The sequence below is a fragment of the Tachypleus tridentatus genome, chromosome 9 (assembly GCF_004210375.1).
Source record: "Tachypleus tridentatus isolate NWPU-2018 chromosome 9, ASM421037v1, whole genome shotgun sequence".
NCBI lineage: Eukaryota > Metazoa > Arthropoda > Merostomata > Xiphosura > Limulidae > Tachypleus > Tachypleus tridentatus.
This window is the reverse complement of record NC_134833.1, coordinates 119,228,700-119,251,346: the sequence shown is the minus strand read 5'-3', so window position 1 is coordinate 119,251,346 and position 22,647 is coordinate 119,228,700. Positions and strand designations below refer to the sequence as shown.

The 22,647-nt window shown below is 30.9% G+C and overlaps 1 pseudogene across 1 annotated transcript in view; it reads left to right on the top strand.

Annotated features, from left to right (window-relative positions):
* Nucleotides 1–2,787: 2,787 nt before the first annotated feature.
* The window catches only part of LOC143226187 (epidermal growth factor receptor-like), a 220,033-nt pseudogene continuing 200,173 nt past the window's right edge, over nucleotides 2,788–22,647 (top strand). The window contains exon 1 of the transcript XR_013014415.1: nucleotides 2,788–2,961. The product of XR_013014415.1 is annotated as an epidermal growth factor receptor-like (transcript). The remainder of the gene's footprint in view (nucleotides 2,962–22,647) is intronic.

Genomic DNA, 22,647 nt, shown 5'->3' with positions numbered 1-22,647 from the left:
AAAAGCTACATGAGGGCTATTTGCACTAGTCGTCCCTAATTTAGCAGTGTAAGGCTAGAGGGAAGGCAGCTAGTTATCACCACCCACCTCCAACTTTTTACCAACGAATAATGGGATTGACTACCACGTTATAAACGCCCCTACGGCTGAAAGGGTGAGCATGTTTGGTGTGACGAGGACTCGAACCCGCGACCTTCGGATTAAGGGTCGAGTACTTTAACCACCTGGTCTTAAGAAATGAGATGATACATTAAGGTAACTTCTCATGCACGATATTTTTCGAATTTGTCATCTAGTGTCGAATATTGTAAATAGTTATATAACGAAGTTTTCTTATATTGACGTTGACACTGTATCATTTTACTTTGCTGAGTTTTGCGCAAAGCTACACGAAAAGTTTAGCACTAGAAGTTTTTAAATTTTAATTGATACACGCCGTTAGTCAACATCATCAACCACCAACTCCTGGGGTACTGCTGTCAGACCGAATAATTCGATCTGACAGTAGTTCTCATAACGCACTCATAGTTCTAAAGTGTGGAGTGCGATTTTATTTTTGGTGATAATGAGGCACAAGCCACAGAACTATAGATGTACAGTCCGAAAAATTAACCGCTGGGTCGTATATGGCCCACCACTTTGCTTATAATATTTTTCTATTAGACAGATACCCATTTTTAACAAAACAATTCTCGTACTAACAAAATTCTTTAGAACATAAATTTGCAACAAAAGTAAGAGCATATCGCTAATTATTAACAGTTTGAAAATAATTTAACAAATGAAGTAATAATAATGTTATTTATATTTGTTCGTTTGTTTTTGTGCTGGGCCTGTTATTCATATAAAATTCACCAACTTCAGAAAACCAATACCAATTCCTCATTTTCGGAAATGTTTACTTCATACGTAATATGTAGCTACGTTACCAGTTCTTGTGGATTCCAAAATATTTTTGTTTATGTAAGCTTCCTATAAGACTTACGTTCAAGCATACTGTACGAAGTTGATCTTATTATGTACAAAAGAACAGCGCAAAACTTTGAATATATTTATGTAATCATAAGGTTAAAAATTGTACTGCCGTAAACTATCAGTTATGTTATACAAAAGTAGCAAACGAGAAATTACTTTAAATGCTACAAGTGCAACACAACTGAATTAACAGTAGTAATTTAGAATTTAATACATACAGGGCCGGGTTAATTCTTTGTGGAGCCTTAAGCCCAGGTAATATTTGGGAATAATGATTCACTCTTACTTCTATTTTGTTAGTTTTACAGACCATAATATGTTTCATTGGTTAACCGCCAGGGTCTCTATATGGTTGAAGCCTTGATGGTCTATGTGTTAATCTGGAAGTGAGTGTATGAATATATATGCAAAAACGGCTCGTTTGGATTGAAAAATATTTTACATAGAAGAGCGAATAACGTTTCGACCTTCTTCGGTCATCGTCAGGTTCACAAAGAAAAAGGTAACTGACCGGAAGCTGACCACATGTTTGAAAGGGGTTGTGCAACTGAGTGTCGGAACGTAGAGGGCGGTGTTAGATGTTTGAATATATAATTTTATTTATTTTATTATATTAATATAGGTATAAAGGCGTTCCTTTATATTGGTTTATTTTGGGTTTAAGTTGTTGTATAAGTAAGGCTTCTTTAATTTTGCGTTTGTTTATGTTTGTTTCTTTATTTAGTATTTGAGTGTTTTCTATGGTTATGTTGTGTTTATTTGACTTGCAGTGTTCGAAAACGTGTGAAGGTGACTTTTCAGTTCTTTGAATCTGGTTTCCATTTTTCTACTTGTTTCTCCAATATAGAAGTCGTGGCAGTTATCACATTGTATTTTATAAATAATGTTGGTGTGGTGTTTGTCAGTGTTAATATAATAAATAAATAAAATTATATATTCAAACATCTAACACCGCCCTCTACATTCCGACAATCAGCTACACAACCCCTTTCAGACATGTAGTCAGCTTCCGGTCAGTTATCTCTTTCTTTGTGAATTTGACGATGACCGAAGAAGGTCAAAACGTTGTTCGCTCTTCTATGTAAAATATTTTCTCAACCCAAACGAGCCGTTTTTGCATATAAATTTCTATACAAGTGGGTTTTCTCGACATCACTGAGTGCATGAATATGGACATTATTTGTTTATTCGGATTAAAATATGCGAACAAACTGAGAAAATGCCTAGAAATAGGTCATATCAGAAAACTTCGTAAGACCTCGTTTGTGAATTATATACACCACAGTGTTATACAATGATAAATACAACCTATTTAATTAGCTGTATGAGTGGATAGTTTGAACGAACGTTCCTGTTTTTCGTTTTGGCTCAGTTAAAAATGTGTTTAAAATACGTAATGTAAAGGAAAGCGTAAAATAGTATCAGGAAAATAATTCTGACTTCCATTTTAAAATATAACATATTTAAATTAAGTTACTGTGAAGAATGACTTTTGCTTATTTTTAAGATAGTTCCTGAATGAAAATAATTATTAATGGTTATAACTGTAACAGCTAGGTGTCAGGATAGTAATAAACATTCAAAAACTTCTCAAAGATTTGAAGAATTTTATTACTGAAGTATAATGACAAATAATTCATAAATTTATGTGAATTATTAAAGAAGGACACATTAGATAATTGAAATAAAACTCTACTCTAATGTAGTATTTAACAAAGAAAATATTAACCAATCAGATGCCTTGAAAGTTACAATTTGCTACAACCTGTGCTGCGCCGAACAACAGTGTAAGCGTCTGCTACCTGCTGCTTCGAGACTATTAGTGTGTTTGTTGGTGTCTGGAGGAATAGGAGGTCAAAAACTCATAAAAATAGCACAAAGTAAATAGAAAAATGTATACTGGATCCAATAATTTGGAGATCAGTGTTGTGTTAATAGCTTGGATTTTGACGCTTCATGAGAACAGTTTGGCACTGGATGAAAGAGGCAAGTTTATTTTTCTCAATGCACGCGCGCTTTACTGCTTTTATTCTTCTTAAGGAATCGATAGTTCGCTCCTTGCTTTCAATATTTTTTTTAGCTCGTATTAAGTTCGTTTGAATTTACAACAGCTTGATATCCTTACACACATATTCGTACGCAATTCAGCACTCACAAGCAAAATAACTTGTTGATTTATTTCAACTAGTGATGTTATCGTTTTGTAACAGAACAGCACAAAACGCTGAAAAATACATAATGCTGTAAGTAACTGTTTTATTGAAATAACAACTACAACGCGCACTAAATTTTTGACACTTAAGTAATGTGAAAGAAGAAAGTCACAGATTTATTGTAAAACATATATAATCTATTTTAAGTCGTAGTTATTGTAAAATATGCTTTATTGGTTTGTTAAAAATTGATTAAAAATTCAGAAGAAAACAGCTTTTTCGTTTGTAAACTTAGTTTTATTTTTTTGTTTGTCGAATTTCACGCAAAGCTACATGTGGGCTATCTGTGCTAGCTGTTCTTAATTTAGAAGCAATGTGAAAGACAGAAGGCAGCTAGCCAACGCTACACACAGACAGGTCATGGATTACTATTTTATTGCTGAAAAGTGGAATTGACCGTTAGTTATAACTCTCCCACAGCTAAGAGGGCAAGTATTTTAGTGACAGGTTCAAAGTTACGATGTTTGTTGACTAACTGTAAGACAAAATATGTTAAGTAATTAAGTATTTTGTTCTGATGATTTTTGTTTGTTTGCTGTTAAGCGCAAACCCACCACAGATATTCAGACCCAATTTGTAGCGTTGTAAGTTCACAAACTTACTGTATTATTACGGCGTTAGTAAAACTATTACTAGTATTATGTTATTAGTAAAAGTACAGTTATTAACGAGACATTAATGATATAAAATTCATGGATAGAATTCTAGAAGAAATCAGTACTGTTTGATACCATATTTGAATGTAATATTTCTTTTTTTTGTAGTTTTTTCAAAAATATTCGGATTGAAATTTAAGCCTGATAATTTGATACTGTAGTGTTATGTAGGTTAACAGTTTTCCATAAGAAAGGAAATGCACTGAAATCAGCAGAATGTACAATTAGAAGAAAGTGTAGTTTTGGAAAAAACAACAACAAAAACTTTACATATTTTTTATGACAACACTGTAAAATTGCTATTAACAATTGATATCATCTTTTTTATAGCCACAAATTTAAAATACTGGAAATAACTCTAGTTAGAACTTCTGACATTTATACTATGGCGCAAAGCTATCTCTGTACTAGCTTGTGTACAACCTGAATAGACCAAGTTAATTAAGTGGACATTGTTATTAATTATTCAGAAGATGAAACACACAAACTAAACCATGTAACACAAGATCAAATAAATACTTTAAATAAGCACGTTAAAATCTAAAACTTATAAATAGCGTATTGCATAGTTACATTCGTTACCCTTTATTCTACAAAACTTGTACACATGAAACGTTTTAGTTTATCCAAATGAACATTTAATGTTAACAGCATTTCCCAACATGTCAAATTAACTTAACTGGACAATCAAATCTTCCCATGACGGTACAATTGACCCCTATCTTAGTTTTATCTGGATAGCTTGTCTTTATCTTCAAGTTATGAATTAAAAAAACACAACAACAACTAAAATAATCACTTACAAAACAGTTAAACTGAAACAATAAGGCCCATTGGCCACCACTGATAAGTGTAACGACTTTCAAAGCTGAAATCTGGTTTTCAATTTCCTCCAACGAACATACTGCAAATAGCGATTTGTGTTTACTTTGTACTAAAAACGAACAAACATAAAACAAAACGTGTAAGTATCTTACTGCTACAAACACTATGCTAATCAACCTTTACAAGTCTGGATCAGCAGATATTATAATATTAATCCCTCGTTAATAAATAGAAAGATTAAGAGATTAAAGGTAAATAAAGCACCAGATTCGGACAGAATTATATCCTAGGTTTTAAGAGAGATCAAAGATTGGATATGAGAATCTAGCTCTTTCTCTTTAATTTTTAATAAGACCAATAGAGTGTAGACAGGTACCTACAGAAAGGGGATACAATTATATTTCTCCTGTTTTTAAAGGATTGGTATGAGTTGCTCTGGAAATTATAGACCAGCTATTCTTACTTTTATAATGGTAAACTATTAGAGAGACTGGGGAAAGTTGCTTCACCAAATAATTTATTGGAATATGACATAATGAAATATACAATGAATACGGACTTACTTTTGATTTATATCTGTTATCTTCTTGGATTGGGGTTACCTGGACGAAATTTCGAAATGGTGTGGGCTTATAATTTATCAGTAACGGCAAAAGTTGAATATAATGTCTGCTACGAGTGAAATTGTCAAGGCAAACATATTAATTACAGAAAATTTGTTTGTTTCTTTGTATTGAATTTTGCGCAAAGCTACACGAAAGCTGTCTGCGCTAGCCGTTCCTAATTTAGCAATGTAAGACTAGAGGGAAAGCAACTAGTGATCACCACCCACCGTCAACTCTCGGACCACTCTTCTACTAATGAATAGTGGGATTGATGGTTACATTATAACGCCCCCAAAGTTGAAAGGGCGAGTATATTTGGTATGACAGGGATTCGAACCCACGACCCTCCTATTACGAGTCGAGCACCCTAACTACCTGGCCATGGCGGGCCTAATTACAGAAAATGGAGATAGGGAAGATGGTAAAGTCCATCCCTTATCAATCAATACACTAACTGATAGATATTTAGTATAAATAAATTCACAACAATTTCTAGCCGTACCTTGCGAAAAATGTTGCAAAAAAGGGAAGAGCACGGAAATTGGACTAATAAGAAGTGGTGAAAAGTTGTAGTAATAACTCACCTTAATTGTGTAGTTCCAAGCTTTTAGTGGTGGAGTTGTGGTCACGTTAATAAGTATGTTTCCACCTACAGAGTGTGGCCATTTTATTAGAAACTATATATATTTGTTATATTAGGTTAGACCAGCTTTTGACCAAGTTCCTCCAGAAACCCAGTAATGGCCATGTCTCGCGTGCAAGAATCACTTGACAACGTCTCGATCTGGAGTAACAAGTGGAGAGTAGTTTTAAATCCAACCAAAACACAAGCAATCACCTTCTACAGGAAACTAAAACGACAAAGAAAAACTCTAGAAAAAGTAAAATTATCACTCGGAAATACGCCCATTAACATGAGCAAACACATCACATTCCTTGGTATCACTTTCGACACAAAACTAACATGGAAAAAGCATGTTAACAGCATACACTTATCAATTAAAAAACGCATTTCACACTTAATGACGCTAACCAGCAAACACTCAAAATGCTCACCAAAAACTCTTTTCCAAATATACAAGACTTACATCCATCCACTAATAGAGTATGGATGTCAAGTCACATAAAATATGTCAAATAACACACTCCAGAAAATCCAAGTTCAACAAAACAAAATACTAAGATCTGCATTCAGACTACTGTCATTCACTCCAGTAAATTATATACATCAAATCAGTAACTTACCAACGCTAAGAAACAGACTAACAGAAACGTCACACAAATACTATTTAAAAGCAGAACACAGAAACAAACTAACTGCATCACTCTGTAAATTAACCAGTGCACCAACCAAATTTATTTCACCATACAACATATTTCAGGAATCACAAAAAACACAACAAAGTACTTAAAGGGCAAAACTCATGTAAATATTATGTATTTTCTTTTTCAGGTCTCGGGCACAGGACAGGTAAATCTTTCGGCGCCTATCCTGTGAAAGTGGGTTTTTCTCGGGGCGCTCCCGTTTCCTCCCACAGCAAAAACTTAGGCATTGGATCTTTAGATCCCAGCCAAGGCAACTTTATTGCCATGCCCTGAATCGGGTCGTTTCGTTTCGCGTTTATGTTCACATTTACTATACCATCTGCCTTTCGGGACGAGTTCTGGCTGTTTTCTCCGATGCTACCTTTGCCTCGTTCATAAATAATATTAATTATGACCAACTTCACTCCTTCACCCAAAAAGAGTAAAAAAAGAACCCAGCTAAATTCAATAACCTTCCACGAAACGGGACGAAGAGGAACCACAACGTTCCTGAACACCCCAGTTGGAGAGAGAATTCTTCTGATTTCTCTCTCTCTAAACTAAACCCCTGCCACGTTAGTTTGCGTTTGCATTTTCACCAAATTGGTCCGGCATGGCCAAACGTGTTAAGGCGTGCGACTCGTAATCTGAGGGTCGCGGGTTCGCATCCCGTCGCGTCAAACATGCTCGTCCTTTCAGCCGTGGGAGCGTTATAATGTGACGTTCAATCCCACTATTCGTTGGTAAAAGAGTAGCCCAAAAGTTGGCGGTAGGTGGTGATGACTAGCTGTCTTCCCTCTAGTCTTACATTGCTAAATTAGGGACGGCTAGCACAGATAGCCCTCGAGTAGCTTTGTGCGAAATTCACAAAAAAGAGAAAAACAAATATTGACCAAATTACAGCTATAATACTACGTGGCATAGGCTCACAATGTTCTGAGAATGTAGGCAATTCACAGACAAAAATTGGCAAAGGATAGTGATGGCGAAGTTGTCTTTGAATTTCATTCCACAGAAGCTCAATTGGATTGAAATTCGGGGAATATGATTGTTATGGGAAATACCTGAAATCTCTGTAATATTTCTCAAATACGAGGTCTGTTCAAAAAATACGCGGACTGACGTCATAAAACAAAATGTACTTTATTTAGAAGTTACAAGTTTGGGACCCCTTCAAAGTAATTTACTCCCCAACGCACACATTTATCCCAACGGTGTTTCCACTTGTTGAAACAGTCCTGGTACGCTTCTTTTGTAATGTCCTCCAGCTCCTTCGTCGCATTTGCCTTAATCTCGGGAATCGTCTCAAATCTTCTTCCTTTCAAGGGTCTTTTGAGTTTGGGGAACAAGAAAAAATCGCAAGGAGCAAGGTCAGGTGAGGTGGGGAAGAACAGTGATCGAGTGTTTGGCCAAAAACTCACGAATTCTGAGGGCTGAATTTCGCAGCAACGCGGTGCATCTTCAATTTTTCGGTCAAAATCTCGTAACAAGATCCAACTGATATCCCACACTCTTCAGCAAGCTCCCTGACAGTCAGACGTTGATTTGCCCGCACCAGGGTGTTGATTTTGTCGACGTGTGGGTCGTCAGTTGACGTGGAAGGACGTCCAGGACGCTCATCATCTTCAATGGACTGTCGACCATCCTTAAAACGTTCATGCCACTTGAAACATGCCGTACGATTCACAGCAACATCACCGTAAGCCGTGTTAAGCATAGCAAAAGTTTCAGTTGCAGATTTTCCAAGTTTAACACAAAATTTCACAGCAAGTCGTTGCTCCTTCAGGTCATTCATTCTGTAATCCGCCAAACGAAAAAATTGCACTTCACTTAAAACCGCGTAGCTAATACACAAATGAAGGTATCTGCAATCGGAAAATGGCGTCGTAATCAGCTGATCTGTACGAACCTAGCGACACCAAGCGGATTTCCCTGGAACCAACTGGAGCCGCGCAATTCAAACAGTCCGCGTATTTTTTGAACAGCCCTCGTAATGCACTCTTGGATTGATAATATTCAGGCCTCTGATTTCTTTGTGCTATATTCTGGAGATAATGGGACAAGTGGGCACAAGAAAGTGACCTTGGTATAGTGGTGATCTTGCTAGTAACATAGCTAATAGAATTTTAATGTGTATTTATAGATATTGATTACGAATCAGGAGAATATTTCTACAAATGATCAGCTAGGCCTCACTTAAAATAGTGTGTACAGTTAGGTCTTATTATCTAAGAAAGAATATTAGCTTACTGGAAAGGGTTCAGTGAAAAGATGATAGAATGAATCCATGGATGAAAGAGTTGTTTTACAGAAAAAGGTTAATATTTCTTTACATATTTTCTCATGAAAGAAAAGTAAGCGTAGAGCTTATTGTAGTTCACAAGTTTATTCGAGGATCGATCACATTCAGACCTGTGATTTTTTTGTGCTATATTCTGGAGATAATATGACAGATGGACACAAGCGTAAGATTTGGAAAAAAAACCCAACAAAAACATATTAAGCATCGGTTAAGACCATCTTATTTTTATAAAAGGGTCAGCAGTAGTTGAGACAATCACTTTACAGGAGTTCAACTGGGGAATCGATGAGTTCCGGAAAAGTAGAAAGTAGATTTGAAAAGGTATTTTCCCATGGGCGGACACACGCCCACCAGGAAGGCGAGAAGGCTGGGGAACTACCATATAGTGTATATATAGCCTTTAAAGGTACACTGAGGAAACGAAAAAAAAATTTGGGCAATTAATACCAGATATTTAAAATATAATGGTAATAAGTCGACGTAACTCAATTTCTACATTATTATAAATTGCAAGTTATAACATCAAGAAATATACTAAAAATATTACATATTAAAATATTCTTTGGGCGTAAGTATGTGTGTGTGTGGAGGGGGGTTATATTACGCTACACTATAATATAGACTCTATATTACTATATAACGAACTGATGAGCTTCTATGGTAGTCTAATAATAAGTTGTAAAATTCAGACTAGGTTAGACAAATGTGATTTGTTGACACTTTTTTATTTGTTCCTGTTTTTCAAAAGTAATATTAAAGAAACAGCAAACACACAACAAGAAACTCATGAGAAATAAGATATATATTAAAAAAAATGAACACGAAAAATCCTATTAAACTGTACTAAGATTACTAAAGATACTGCAGGCTTCCAAATTGGATTGTTCGTAAAAAAAGTTGCTTGTTTATTGGGCGCCATGTACTGTACTGCATTCGTAGGCTACAGTTTTATAAACATACTGAAAACAAAGAGGCTAAGTAGTGAAATTTGTCGTAATTTTACTGAAGAATTCGATCTGTTGTTCTTATCACTGAAGCTGCCATTTTGTTCAGTTACCAAGTCATCCTAATGCTCACATGTCATAACATTCTTTCAAAATGATTGATGAGTATATATAAAAGTGAGGTGAATGCACGATATTGTTTACAGATTTACTTTTACATTGTTTGAGAAGTATGGGGAAAAAAAAACCTTTCCTGGGGTCCATGAAAACTATCGGCGACTTTGAAGGGATATGAAAGGACAACGTTGAAAGACTAAATGGTCATCTTCTTGTCCATGGTTTATGTTATATTAAGAATGATATATGATGGGTCATCTTCTTGTCCATAGGTTATGTTATATTATGTACGATATATGATGGGTCATCTTCTTGTCCATGGTTTATGCTATATTATGTACGATATATGATGGGTCATCTTCTTGTCCATAGATTGTTATATTATGTACGATATATGATGGGTCATCTTCTTGTCCATGGTTTATGTTGTATTAATAATGATATATGATGGGTCATCTTCTTGTCCATAGGTTATGTTATATTATGTACGATATATGATGGGTCATCTTCTTGTCCATGGTTTATGTTGTATTAATAATGATATATGATGAGTCATCTTCTTCTTGTCCATAGGTTATGTTATATTATGTACGATATATGATGGGTCATCTTCTTGTCCATAGGTTATGTCCATAGGTTATGTTATATTATGTACGATATATGATGGGTCATCTTCTTGTCCATAGGTTATGTTATATTATGTACGATATATGATGGGTCATCTTCTTGTCCATGGTTTATGCTATATTAAGAATGATATATGATGGGTCATCTTCTTGTCCATAGGTTATGTTATATTATGTACGATATATGATGGGTCATCTTCTTGTCCATGGTTTATGTTGTATTAATAATGATATATGATGGGTCATCGTCTTGTCCATAGGTTATGTTATATATGTACGATATATGATGGGTCATCTTCTTGTCCATGGTTTATGTTGTATTAATAATGATATATGATGGGTCATCTTCTTGTCCATAGGTTATGTTATATTATACGATATATATTATGTTATATTAAGATATATGATGGGTCATCTTCTTGTCCATAGGTTATGTTATATTATGTACGATATATGATGGGTCATCTTCTTGTCCATGGTTTATGTTATATTAAGAATGATATATGATGGGTCATCTTCTTGTCCATAGGTTATGTTATATTATGTACGATATATGATGGGTCATCTTCTTGTCCATGGTTTATGTTGTATTAATAATGATATATGATGGGTCATCTTCTTGTCCATAGGTTATGTTATATTATGTACGATATATGATGGGTCATCTTCTTGTCCATGGTTTATGTTGTATTAATAATGATATATGATGAGTCATCTTCTTGTCCATAGGTTATGTTATATTATGTACGATATATGATGGGTCATCTTCTTGTCCATGGTTTATGCTATATTAAGAATGATATATGATGGGTCATCTTCTTGTCCATAGGTTATGTTATATTATGTACGATATATGATGGGTCATCTTCTTGTCCATGGTTTATGTTGTATTAATAATGATATATGATGGGTCATCGTCTTGTCCATAGGTTATGTTATATTATGTACGATATATGATGGGTCATCTTCTTGTCCATGGTTTATGTTGTATTAATAATGATATATGATGAGTCATCTTCTTGTCCATAGGTTATGTTATATTATGTACGATATATGATGGGTCATCTTCTTGTCCATGGTTTATGTTATATTAAGAATGGTATATGATGGGTCATCTTCTTGTCCATAGGTTATGTTATATTATGTACGATATATGATGGGTCATCTTCTTGTCCATGGTTTATGTTATATTAGTAATGATATATGATGGGTCACAAAAAAGCAATCTAATGAAAATAGTTTTTGTTTGTTTATCTTCAGCGCGAAACTACAATTGGCCTGTTTGCGCACTGACCATTGCGGGAAACTGAACCCAGGATCTCAGTGTAGTATGTTCATAATATTACCACCGTACTGACCCACTGGGGACAATTATGAATGAAAAGTAGATATTTATAGTAGTGACCTGTTTTGAAGTTATGGCCTCGATTTTTTGACGGATTTACCTGTTTCTTTCAAGAATAGAAAGTTAAAATATAACTAGTAAAGTAATAAAATAGTGATGGTATAAAATAATGAAATCATGATATCTGTGAAACGCTGCTATATTTCCAGAAGACTTGTATTTCCTCTTGTCTTGCTAGTTTATCCGAAGAAGCCAAAGCTGAATGATTGGGCACGAATATACATATGATGCATACTTGATTAAGACGAATGTAAGACTTGGAATGTATCTATCGTGTTTCTTATCATGCCAAGAAAAGAAGTTTTAGGGCTTTCTTTGTAAGTGCAACTATCCGTCTTCAGTTCAGAACTAAATATAAGAGAACGTGGGTGAAAAATTCGATCACTTGGGAATCGACAGGATAAAGGACTTTGATTTCTTTGTGATGTATTCTGAAGATAAATCGGACGAGATGATACGAGTTTAAAATTTAGAGAAGACAGGCTTAGCTCCAGTTAATTGTTATTGGTGTGGCTTTAATTTTTTTTTTTTTGTATTTTAGCGTGAACGACGAACATTTAGATGTTAACAGAACAACAAGTGTTGTAATGTTGTTATCGCTATCACATACGACTTTGCTGATACAAGTTTAAGGTACCTGTTTTTATTAAAGTAACATTTTATTATCAACAGACTGAATTACACGTTTCAAGAGACTTTTGTTCAGTGTTTACATTGTGCAAGGTTCGGCTAAAACTAGTTTAGTGTACGAGTGTTAATCACAACGCTAGATTTCTCAGGAGTGTAGTTCACACTGTATGGTTAATAAACAAAACTATATGATTCTAGTTACCCGACCAACCCTAAAATGTCTCAGTTCTCTAAAACAATTACATAGTAGTCTTCTATTAATTCAAATTACAGTCTTCAGAAATATTTTACACAAATCATCTATAAATGTGCATTGAAGTAATGAAATCTAGTAATGTATAGTAACAATGGATTCTTATAACTTATATCAGCTATCAGCAATGGTACTGTATATGAGTAATAAACTATAATAATGTGTATTTGTAATGGACTTTCATTATTAATATCTGTAATGTACATCAGCAATGGACTTTAATCATGTATATTAACAATTGATTGTAATAATGTATATTAGTAATTAATAATATATATCAGTAATGAACTGTAATAATGTATATTAACAATGGACTGTACTAATGTATATCAGTAATGAACTGTAATAATGTATATTAACAATGGACTGTACTAATGTATATCAGTAATGAACTGTAATAATGTATATTAGTAATGAACTCTAATAATATATATATCAGTAATAAACTGTAATAATGTATATGAACAATGGACTGTACTAATGTATATCAGTAATGAATTGTAATAATGTATATCAGTAATGAACTCTAATGATGTACATAAGAGATTGCACTACTACAATCTTTTATGCGTTTCATATATTTAATTCTATCGTTCATCTAAGGCACAACGTAAAACGTATATTAAAATCAAACCTTGGTTCGTAGGTTATTGCCATGTTGTTGCACAAATCCATAAGATAAGAGGTTCATTATCTCTCTCCTTCAGCAAGTGACTGACGTCTTGGGAACAACGTTCACTGTGCTTATCAAATAAGACTACTTGGTTGTTTTGTGCTCTTGTGTTTAATAATCTGGAGAATATTAATATAACAAAACATAGTTTCCTAGTATTCCATGCTTGTTTTTCTTTATCTTTTATTGACAAAACATTCCAAGCAGCCTTGCAAGAGAGTAGATTTGATTTGCTTTGTTTGTGAGAAAGCACTTGTTAAGGAAAATTATATACTATATAAAGAAACGCGTGTATGTGTTTTGGGAAACAAAAATCCACGTTGGTATATTTATCGTTTAATACTTGTTCTTCCATTTCTTTATCAATCAGCACAAAACATAATACAGTGGTAAAGAATGACATGAGGAAGGTTATGAAGGGTATTCGACCCCCCAATCTAATTCTATATTTTCAATATTGATACTGTAATGTATTTTTAATACACTATTAATGTTTATTATGTTAAGGTAAAAAAAATGAAACACAATTTCCTACCCTTTGTTACAAACGTGTTTTTATTTCATCCGTCCAATGAACGGGTGTTCCAGCTGGTGTGCTGTAAGAAAATAGTTTTGTACAATAGTATCTACTGTAAGAGAACAGTTTTGTGTAATTCTATATACAGTAAGAGAACAGTTTTGTGTAATTTGATATACAGTAAGAGAACAGTTTTGTGTAATTCTATATACAGTAAGAGAACAGTTTTGTGTAATTTGATATACAGTAAGAGAACAGTTTTGTGTAATTTGATATACAGTAAGAGAACAGTTTTGTGTAATTCTATATACAGTAAGAGAACAGTTTTATATAATTGTTATATACAATAAGAGAACAGTTTTGTGTAATTCTATATACAGTAAGAGAACAGTTTTGTGTAATTTGATATACAGTAAGAGAACAGTTTTGTGTAATTCTATATTCAGTAAGAGAACAATTTTATATAATGTTATATACAGTAAGAGAACTGTTTTGTGTAATTTGATATACAGTAAGAGAACAGTTTTGCATAATTCTATATACAGTAAGAGAACAATTTTATGTAATTTATATACAGTAAGAGAACTGTTTTGTGTAATTCTATATACAGTAAGAAAACAGTTTTGTGTAATTCTATATACAGTAAGAGAACAGTTTTGTGTAATTCTATATACAGTAAGAGAATTGTTTTGTGTAATTCTATATACAGTAAGAGAACTGTTTTGTGTAATTCTATATACAGTAAGAGAACAGTTTTGTGTAATTCTATATACAGTAAGAGAACTGTTTTGTGTAATTTGATATACAGTAAGAGAACAGTTTTGTGTAATTCTATATACAGTAAGAGAACAGTTTTGTGTAATTCTATATACAGTAAGAGAACAATTTTATATAAATGTTATATACAGTAAGAGAACTGTTTTGTGTAATTTGATATACAGTAAGAGAACAGTTTTGTGTAATTCTATATACAGTAAGAGAACAGTTTTGTGTAATTCTATATAGAGTAAGAGAACAATTTTATATAAATATTATATACAGTAAGAGAACTGTTTTGTGTAATTTGATATACAGTAAGAGAACAGTTTTGTGTAATTCTATATAGAGTAAGAGAACAATTTTATATAAATGTTATATACAGTAAGAGAACTGTTTTGTGTAATTTGATATACAGTAAGAGAACTGTCTTGTGTAATTTGATATACAGTAAGAGAACAGTTTTGTGTAATTCTATATACAGTAAGATAACAATTTTATATAAATGTTATATACAGTAAGAGAACTGTTTTATATAAATGTTATATACAGTAAGAGAACTGTTTTGTGTAATTTGATATACAGTAAGAGAACAGTTTTGCATAATTCTATATAGAGTAAGAGAACAATTTTATATAAATGTTATATACAGTAAGAGAACTGTTTTGAGTAATTTGATATACAGTAAGAGAACAGTTTTGTGTAATTCTATATACATTAATGGAACAGTTTTATGTAATTCTATATACAGTAAGAGAACAATTTTATATAAATGTTATATACAGTAAGAGAACAGTTTTATGTAATTTGATATACTGTAAGAGAACAGTTTTGTGTAATTCTATATACAGTAAGAGAACTGTTTTGTGTAATTCTATGTACAGTAAGAGAACACTTTTATATAAATGTTATATACAGTAAGAGAACTGTTTTGTGTAATTTTATATACAGTAAGAGAACAGTTTTGTGTAATTCTATATAGAGTAAGAGAACAATTTTATATAAATGTTATATACAGTAAGAGAACTGTTTTGTGTAATGTGATATACAGTAAGAGAACAGTTTTGTGTAATTCTATATAGAGTAAGAGAACAATTTTATATAAATGTTATATACAGTAAGAGAACTGTTTTGTGTAATTTGATATACAGTAAGAGAACAGTTTTGCATAATTCTATATACAGTAAGAGAACAATTTTATATAAATGTTATATACTGTAAGAGAACAGTTTTGTGTAATTTGATATACAGTAAGAGAACAGTTTTGTGTAATTCTATATACAGTAAGAGAACTGTTTTGTGTAATTCTATATACAGTAAGAGAAATGTTTTGTGTAATTTGATATACAGTAAGAGAACAGTTTTGTGTAATTCTATATAGAGTAAGAGAACAATTTTATATAAATGTTATATACAGTAAGAGAACTGTTTTGTGTAATTTGATATACAGTAAGAGAACAGTTTTGTGTAATTTGATATACAGTAAGAGAACAGTTTTGTGTAATTCTATATACAGTAAGAAAACAGTTTTGTGTAATTCTATATACAGTAAGAGAACTGTTTTGTGTAATTTGATATACTGTAAGAGAACAGTTTTGTGTAATTCTATATACAGTAAGAGAACTGTTTTGTGTAATTCTATATACAGTAAGAGAACACTTTTATATAAATGTTATATACAGTAAGAGAACTGTTTTGTGTAATTTTATATACAGTAAGAGAACAGTTTTGTGTAATTCTATATAGAGTAAGAGAACAATTTTATATAAATGTTATATACAGTAAGAGAACTGTTTTGTGTAATTTGATATACAGTAAGAGAACAGTTTTGTGTAATTCTATATAGAGTAAGAGAACAATTTTATATAAATGTTATATACAGTAAGAGAACTGTTTTGTGTAATTTGATATACAGTAAGAGAACAGTTTTGCATAATTCTATATAGAGTAAGAGAACAATTTTATATAAATGTTATATACAGTAAGAGAACTGTTTTGTGTAATTTGATATACAGTAAGAGAACAGTTTTGTGTAATTCTATATAGTGTAAAAGAACAGTCTTGTGTAATTCTCAGTGATGTCGAGAAACCCACTGTAATTCTATATACAGTAAGAGAACAATTTTATATAAATGTTATATACAGTAAGAGAACTGTTTTATATAAATGTTATATACAGTAAGAGAACAGTTTTGTGTAATTCTATATACATTAATGGAACAGTTTTATATAATGTTATGTACAGTAAGAGAACAGTTTTGTGTAATTCTATATACAGTAAGAGAACTGTTTTGTGTAATTTGATATACTGTAAGAGAACAGTTTTGTGTAATTCTATATACAGTAAGAGAACTGTTTTGTGTAATTCTATATACAGTAAGAGAACACTTTTATATAAATGTTATATACAGTAAGAGAACTGTTTTGTGTAATTTTATATACAGTAAGAGAACAGTTTTGTGTAATTCTATATAGAGTAAGAGAACAATTTTATATAAATGTTATATACAGTAAGAGAACTGTTTTGTGTAATTTGATATACAGTAAGAGAACAGTTTTGTGTAATTCTATATAGAGTAAGAGAACAATTTTATATAAATGTTATATACAGTAAGAGAACTGTTTTGTTTAATTTGATATACATTAAGAGAACAGTTTTGTGTAATTCTATATAGTGTAAAAGAACAGTCTTGTGTAATTCTCAGTGATGTCGAGAAACCCACTGTAATTCTATATACAGTAAGAGAACAATTTTATATAAATGTTATATACAGTAAGAGAACTGTTTTATATAAATGTTATATACAGTAAGAGAACAGTTTTGTGTAATTCTATATACATTAATGGAACAGTTTTATATAATGTTATGTACAGTAAGAGAACAGTTTTGTGTAATTCTATATACAGTAAGAGAACTGTTTTGTGTAATATGATATACTGTAAGAGAACAGTTTTGTGTAATTCTATATGCAGTAAGAGAACTGTTTTGTGTAATTCTATATACAGTAAGAGAACACTTTTATATAAATGTTATATACAGTAAGAGAACTGTTTTGTGTAATTTTATATACAGTAAGAGAACAGTTTTGTGTAATTCTATATAGAGTAAGAGAACAATTTTATATAAATGTTATATACAGTAAGAGAACTGTTTTGTGTAATTTGATATACAGTAAGAGAACAGTTTTGTGTAATTCTATATAGTGTAAAAGAACAGTCTTATGTAATTCTCAGGGATGTCGAGAAACCCACTGTAATTCTATATACAGTAAGAGAACAATTTTATATAAATGTTATATACTGTAAGAGAACAGTTTTGTGTAATTTGATATACAGTAAGAGAACAGTTTTGTGTAATTCTATATACAGTAAGAGAACTGTTTTGTGTAATTTATATACAGTAAGAGAACTGTTTTGTGTAATTTGATATACAGTAAGAGAACAGTTTTGTGTAATTCTATATACAGTAAGAGAACAGTTTTGTGTAATTCTATATAGAGTAAGAGAACAATTTTATATAAATGTTATATACAGTAAGAGAACTGTTTTGTGTAATTTGATATACAGTAAGAGAACAGTTTTGTGTAATTTGATATACAGTAAGAGAACAGTTTTGTGTAATTCTATATACAGTAAGAAAACAGTTTTGTGTAATTCTATATACAGTAAGAGAACAGTTTTGTGTAATTCTATATACAGTAAGAGAACTGTTTTGTGTAATTCTATATACAGTAAGAGAACTGGTTTGTGTAATTCTATATACAGTAAGAGAACAGTTTTGTGTAATTCTATATACAGTAAGAGAACTGTTTTCTGTAATTTGATATACAGTAAGAGAACAGTTTTGTGTAATTCTATATACAGTATGAGAACAGTTTTGTGTAATTCTATATACAGTAAGAGAACTGTTTTGTGTAATTCTATATACAGTAAGAGAACTGTTTTGTGTAATTCTATATACAGTAAGAAAACTGTTTTGTGTAATTCCATATACAGTAAGAGAACAGTTTTGCATAATTCTATATAGAGTAAGAGAACAATTTTATATAAATGTTATATACAGTAAGAGAACTGTTTTGTGTAATTTGATATACAGTAAGAGAACAGTTTTGTGTAATTCTATATAGTGTAAAAGAACAGTCTTGTGTAATTCTCAGTGATGTCGAGAAACCCACTGTAATTCTATATACAATAAGAGAACAATTTTATATAAATGTTATATACAGTAAGAGAACTATTTTATATAAATGTTATATACAGTAAGAGAACAGTTTTGTGTAATTCTATATACATTAATGGAACAGTTTTATATAATGTTATGTACAGTAAGAGAACAGTTTTGTGTAATTCTATATACAGTAAGAGAACTGTTTTGTGTAATTTGATATACTGTAAGAGAACAGTTTTGTGTAAATGTTATATACAGTAAGAGAACTGTTTTGTGTAATTTTATATACAGTAAGAGAACAGTTTTGTGTAATTCTATATAGAGTAAGAGAACAATTTTATATAAATGTTATATACAGTAAGAGAACTGTTTTGTGTAATTTGATATACAGTAAGAGAACAGTTTTGTGTAATTCTATATAGAGTAAGAGAACAATTTTATATAAATGTTATATACAGTAAGAGAACTGTTTTGTTTAATTTGATATACAGTAAGAGAACAGTTTTGTGTAATTCTATATAGTGTAAAAGAACAGTCTTGTGTAATTCTCAGTGATGTCGAGAAACCCACTGTAATTCTATATACAGTAAGAGAACAATTTTATATAAATGTTATATACAGTAAGAGAACTGTTTTATATAAATGTTATATACAGTAAGAGAACTGTTTTATATAAATGTTATATACAGTAAGAGAACAGTTTTGTGTAATTCTATATACATTAATGGAACAGTTTTGTGTAATTCTATATACATTAATGGAACAGTTTTATATAATGTTATGTACAGTAAGAGAACAGTTTTGTGTAATTCTATATACAGTAAGAGAACTGTTTTGTGTAATTTGATATACTGTAAGAGAACAGTTTTGTGTAATTCTATATGCAGTAAGAGAACTGTTTTGTGTAATTCTATATACAGTAAGAGAACACTTTTATATAAATGTTATATACAGTAAGAGAACTGTTTTGTGTAATTTTATATACAGTAAGAGAACAGTTTTGTGTAATTCTATATAGAGTAAGAGAACAATTTTATATAAATGTTATATACAGTAAGAGAACTGTTTTGTGTAATTTGATATACAGTAAGAGAACAGTTTTGTGTAATTCTATATAGAGCAAGAGAACTGTTTTGTTTAATTTGATATACAGTAAGAGAACAGTTTTGCATAATTCTATATAGAGTAAGAGAACAATTTTATATAAATGTTATATACAGTAAGAGAACTGTTTTGTGTAATTTGATATACAGTAAGAGAACAGTTTTGTGTAATTCTATATAGTGTAAAAGAACAGTCTTGTGTAATTCTCAGTGATGTCGAGAAACCCACTGTAATTCTATATACAGTAAGAGAACAATTTTATATAAATGTTATATACTGTAAGAGAACAGTTTTGTGTAATTTGATATACAGTAAGAGAACAGTTTTGTGTAATTCTATATACAGTAAGAGAACTGTTTTGTGTAATTCTATATACAGTAAGAGAACTGTTTTGTGTAATTTCATATACAGTAAGAGAACAGTTTTGTGTAATTCTATATACAGTAAGAGAACAGTTTTGTGTAATTCTATATAGAGTAAGAGAACAATTTTATATAAATGTTATATACAGTAAGAGAACTGTTTTGTGTAATTTGATATACAGTAAGAGAACAGTTTTGTGTAATTTGATATACAGTAAGAGAACAGTTTTGTGTAATTCTATATACAGTAAGAGAACTGTTTTGTGTAATTCTATATACAGTAAGAGAACTGTTTTGTGTAATTCTATATACAGTAAGAGAACAGTTTTGTGTAATTCTATATGCAGTAAGAGAACTGTTTTCTGTAATTTGATATACAGTAAGAGAACAGTTTTGTGTAATTCTATATACAGTATGAGAACAGTTTTGTGTAATTCTATATACAGTAAGAGAACTGTTTTGTGTAATTCTATATACAGTAAGAGAACTGTTTTGTGTAATTCTATATACAGTAAGAGAACTGTTTTGTGTAATTCCATATACAGTAAGAGAACAGTTTTGTGTAATTCTATATACAGTACGAGAACAATTTTATATAAATGTTATATAGAGTAAGAGAACTGTTTTGTGTAATTTGATATAAGAACAGTTTTGTGTAATTTTATATACAGTAAGAGAACAGTTTTGTGTAATTCTATATAGAGTAAGAGAACAATTTTATATAAATATTATATACAGTAAGAGAACTGTTTTGTGTAATTTGATATACAGTAAGAGAACAGTTTTGTGTAATTCTATATAGAGTAAGAGAACAATTTTATATAAATGTTATATACAGTAAGAGAACTGTTTTATATAAATGTTATATACAGTAAAAGAACTGTTTTGTGTAATTTGATATACAGTAAGAGAACAGTTTTGCATAATTCTATATAGAGTAAGAGAACAATTTTATATAAATGTTATATACAGTAAGAGAACTGTTTTGTGTAATTTGATATACAGTAAGAGAACAGTTTTGTGTAATTCTATATAGTGTAAAAGAACAGTCTTGTGTAATTCTCAGTGATGTCGAGAAACCCACTGTAATTCTATATACAGTAAGAGAACAATTTTATATAAATGTTATATACAGTAAGAGAACTGTTTTATATAAATGTTATATACAGTAAGAGAACAGTTTTGTGTAATTCTATATACATTAATGGAACAGTTTTATATAATGTTATGTACAGTAAGAGAACAGTTTTGTGTAATTCTATATACAGTAAGAGAACTGTTTTGTGTAATTTGATATACTGTAAGAGAACAGTTTTGTGTAATTCTATATACAGTAAGAGAACTGTTTTGTGTAATTCTATATACAGTAAGAAAACACTTTTATATAAATGTTATATACAGTAAGAGAACTGTTTTGTGTAATTTGATATACAGTAAGAGAACAGTTTTGTGTAATTCTATATAGAGTAAGAGAACAATTTTATATAAATGTTATATACAGTAAGAGAACTGTTTTGTTTAATTTGATATACAGTAAGAGAACAGTTTTGCATAATTCTATATAGAGTAAGAGAACAATTTTATATAAATGTTATATACAGTAAGAGAACTGTTTTGTGTAATTTGATATACAGTAAGAGAACAGTTTTGTGTAATTCTAGATAGTGTAAAAGAACAGTCTTGTGTAATTCTCAGTGATGTCGAGAAACCCACTGTAATTCTATATACAGTAAGAGAACAATTTTATATAAATGTTATATACTGTAAGAGAACAGTTTTGTGTAATTTGATATAGAGTAAGAGAACAGTTTTGTGTAATTCTATATACAGTAAGAGAACTGTTTTGTGTAATTCTATATACAGTAAGAGAACTGTTTTGTGTAATTTGATATACAGTAAGAGAACAGTTTTGTGTAATTCTATATACAGTAAGAGAACAGTTTTGTGTAATTCTATATAGAGTAAGAGAACAATTTTATATAAATGTTATATACAGTAAGAGAACTTTTTTGTGTAATTTGATATACAATAAGAGAACAGTTTTGTGTAATTTGATATACAGTAAGAGAACAGTTTTGTGTAATTCTATATACAGTAAGAGAACAGTTTTGTGTAATTCTATATACAGTAAGAGAACTGTTTTGTGTAATTCTATATACAGTAAGAGAACAGTTTTGTGTAATTCTATATACAGTAAGAGAACTGTTTTCT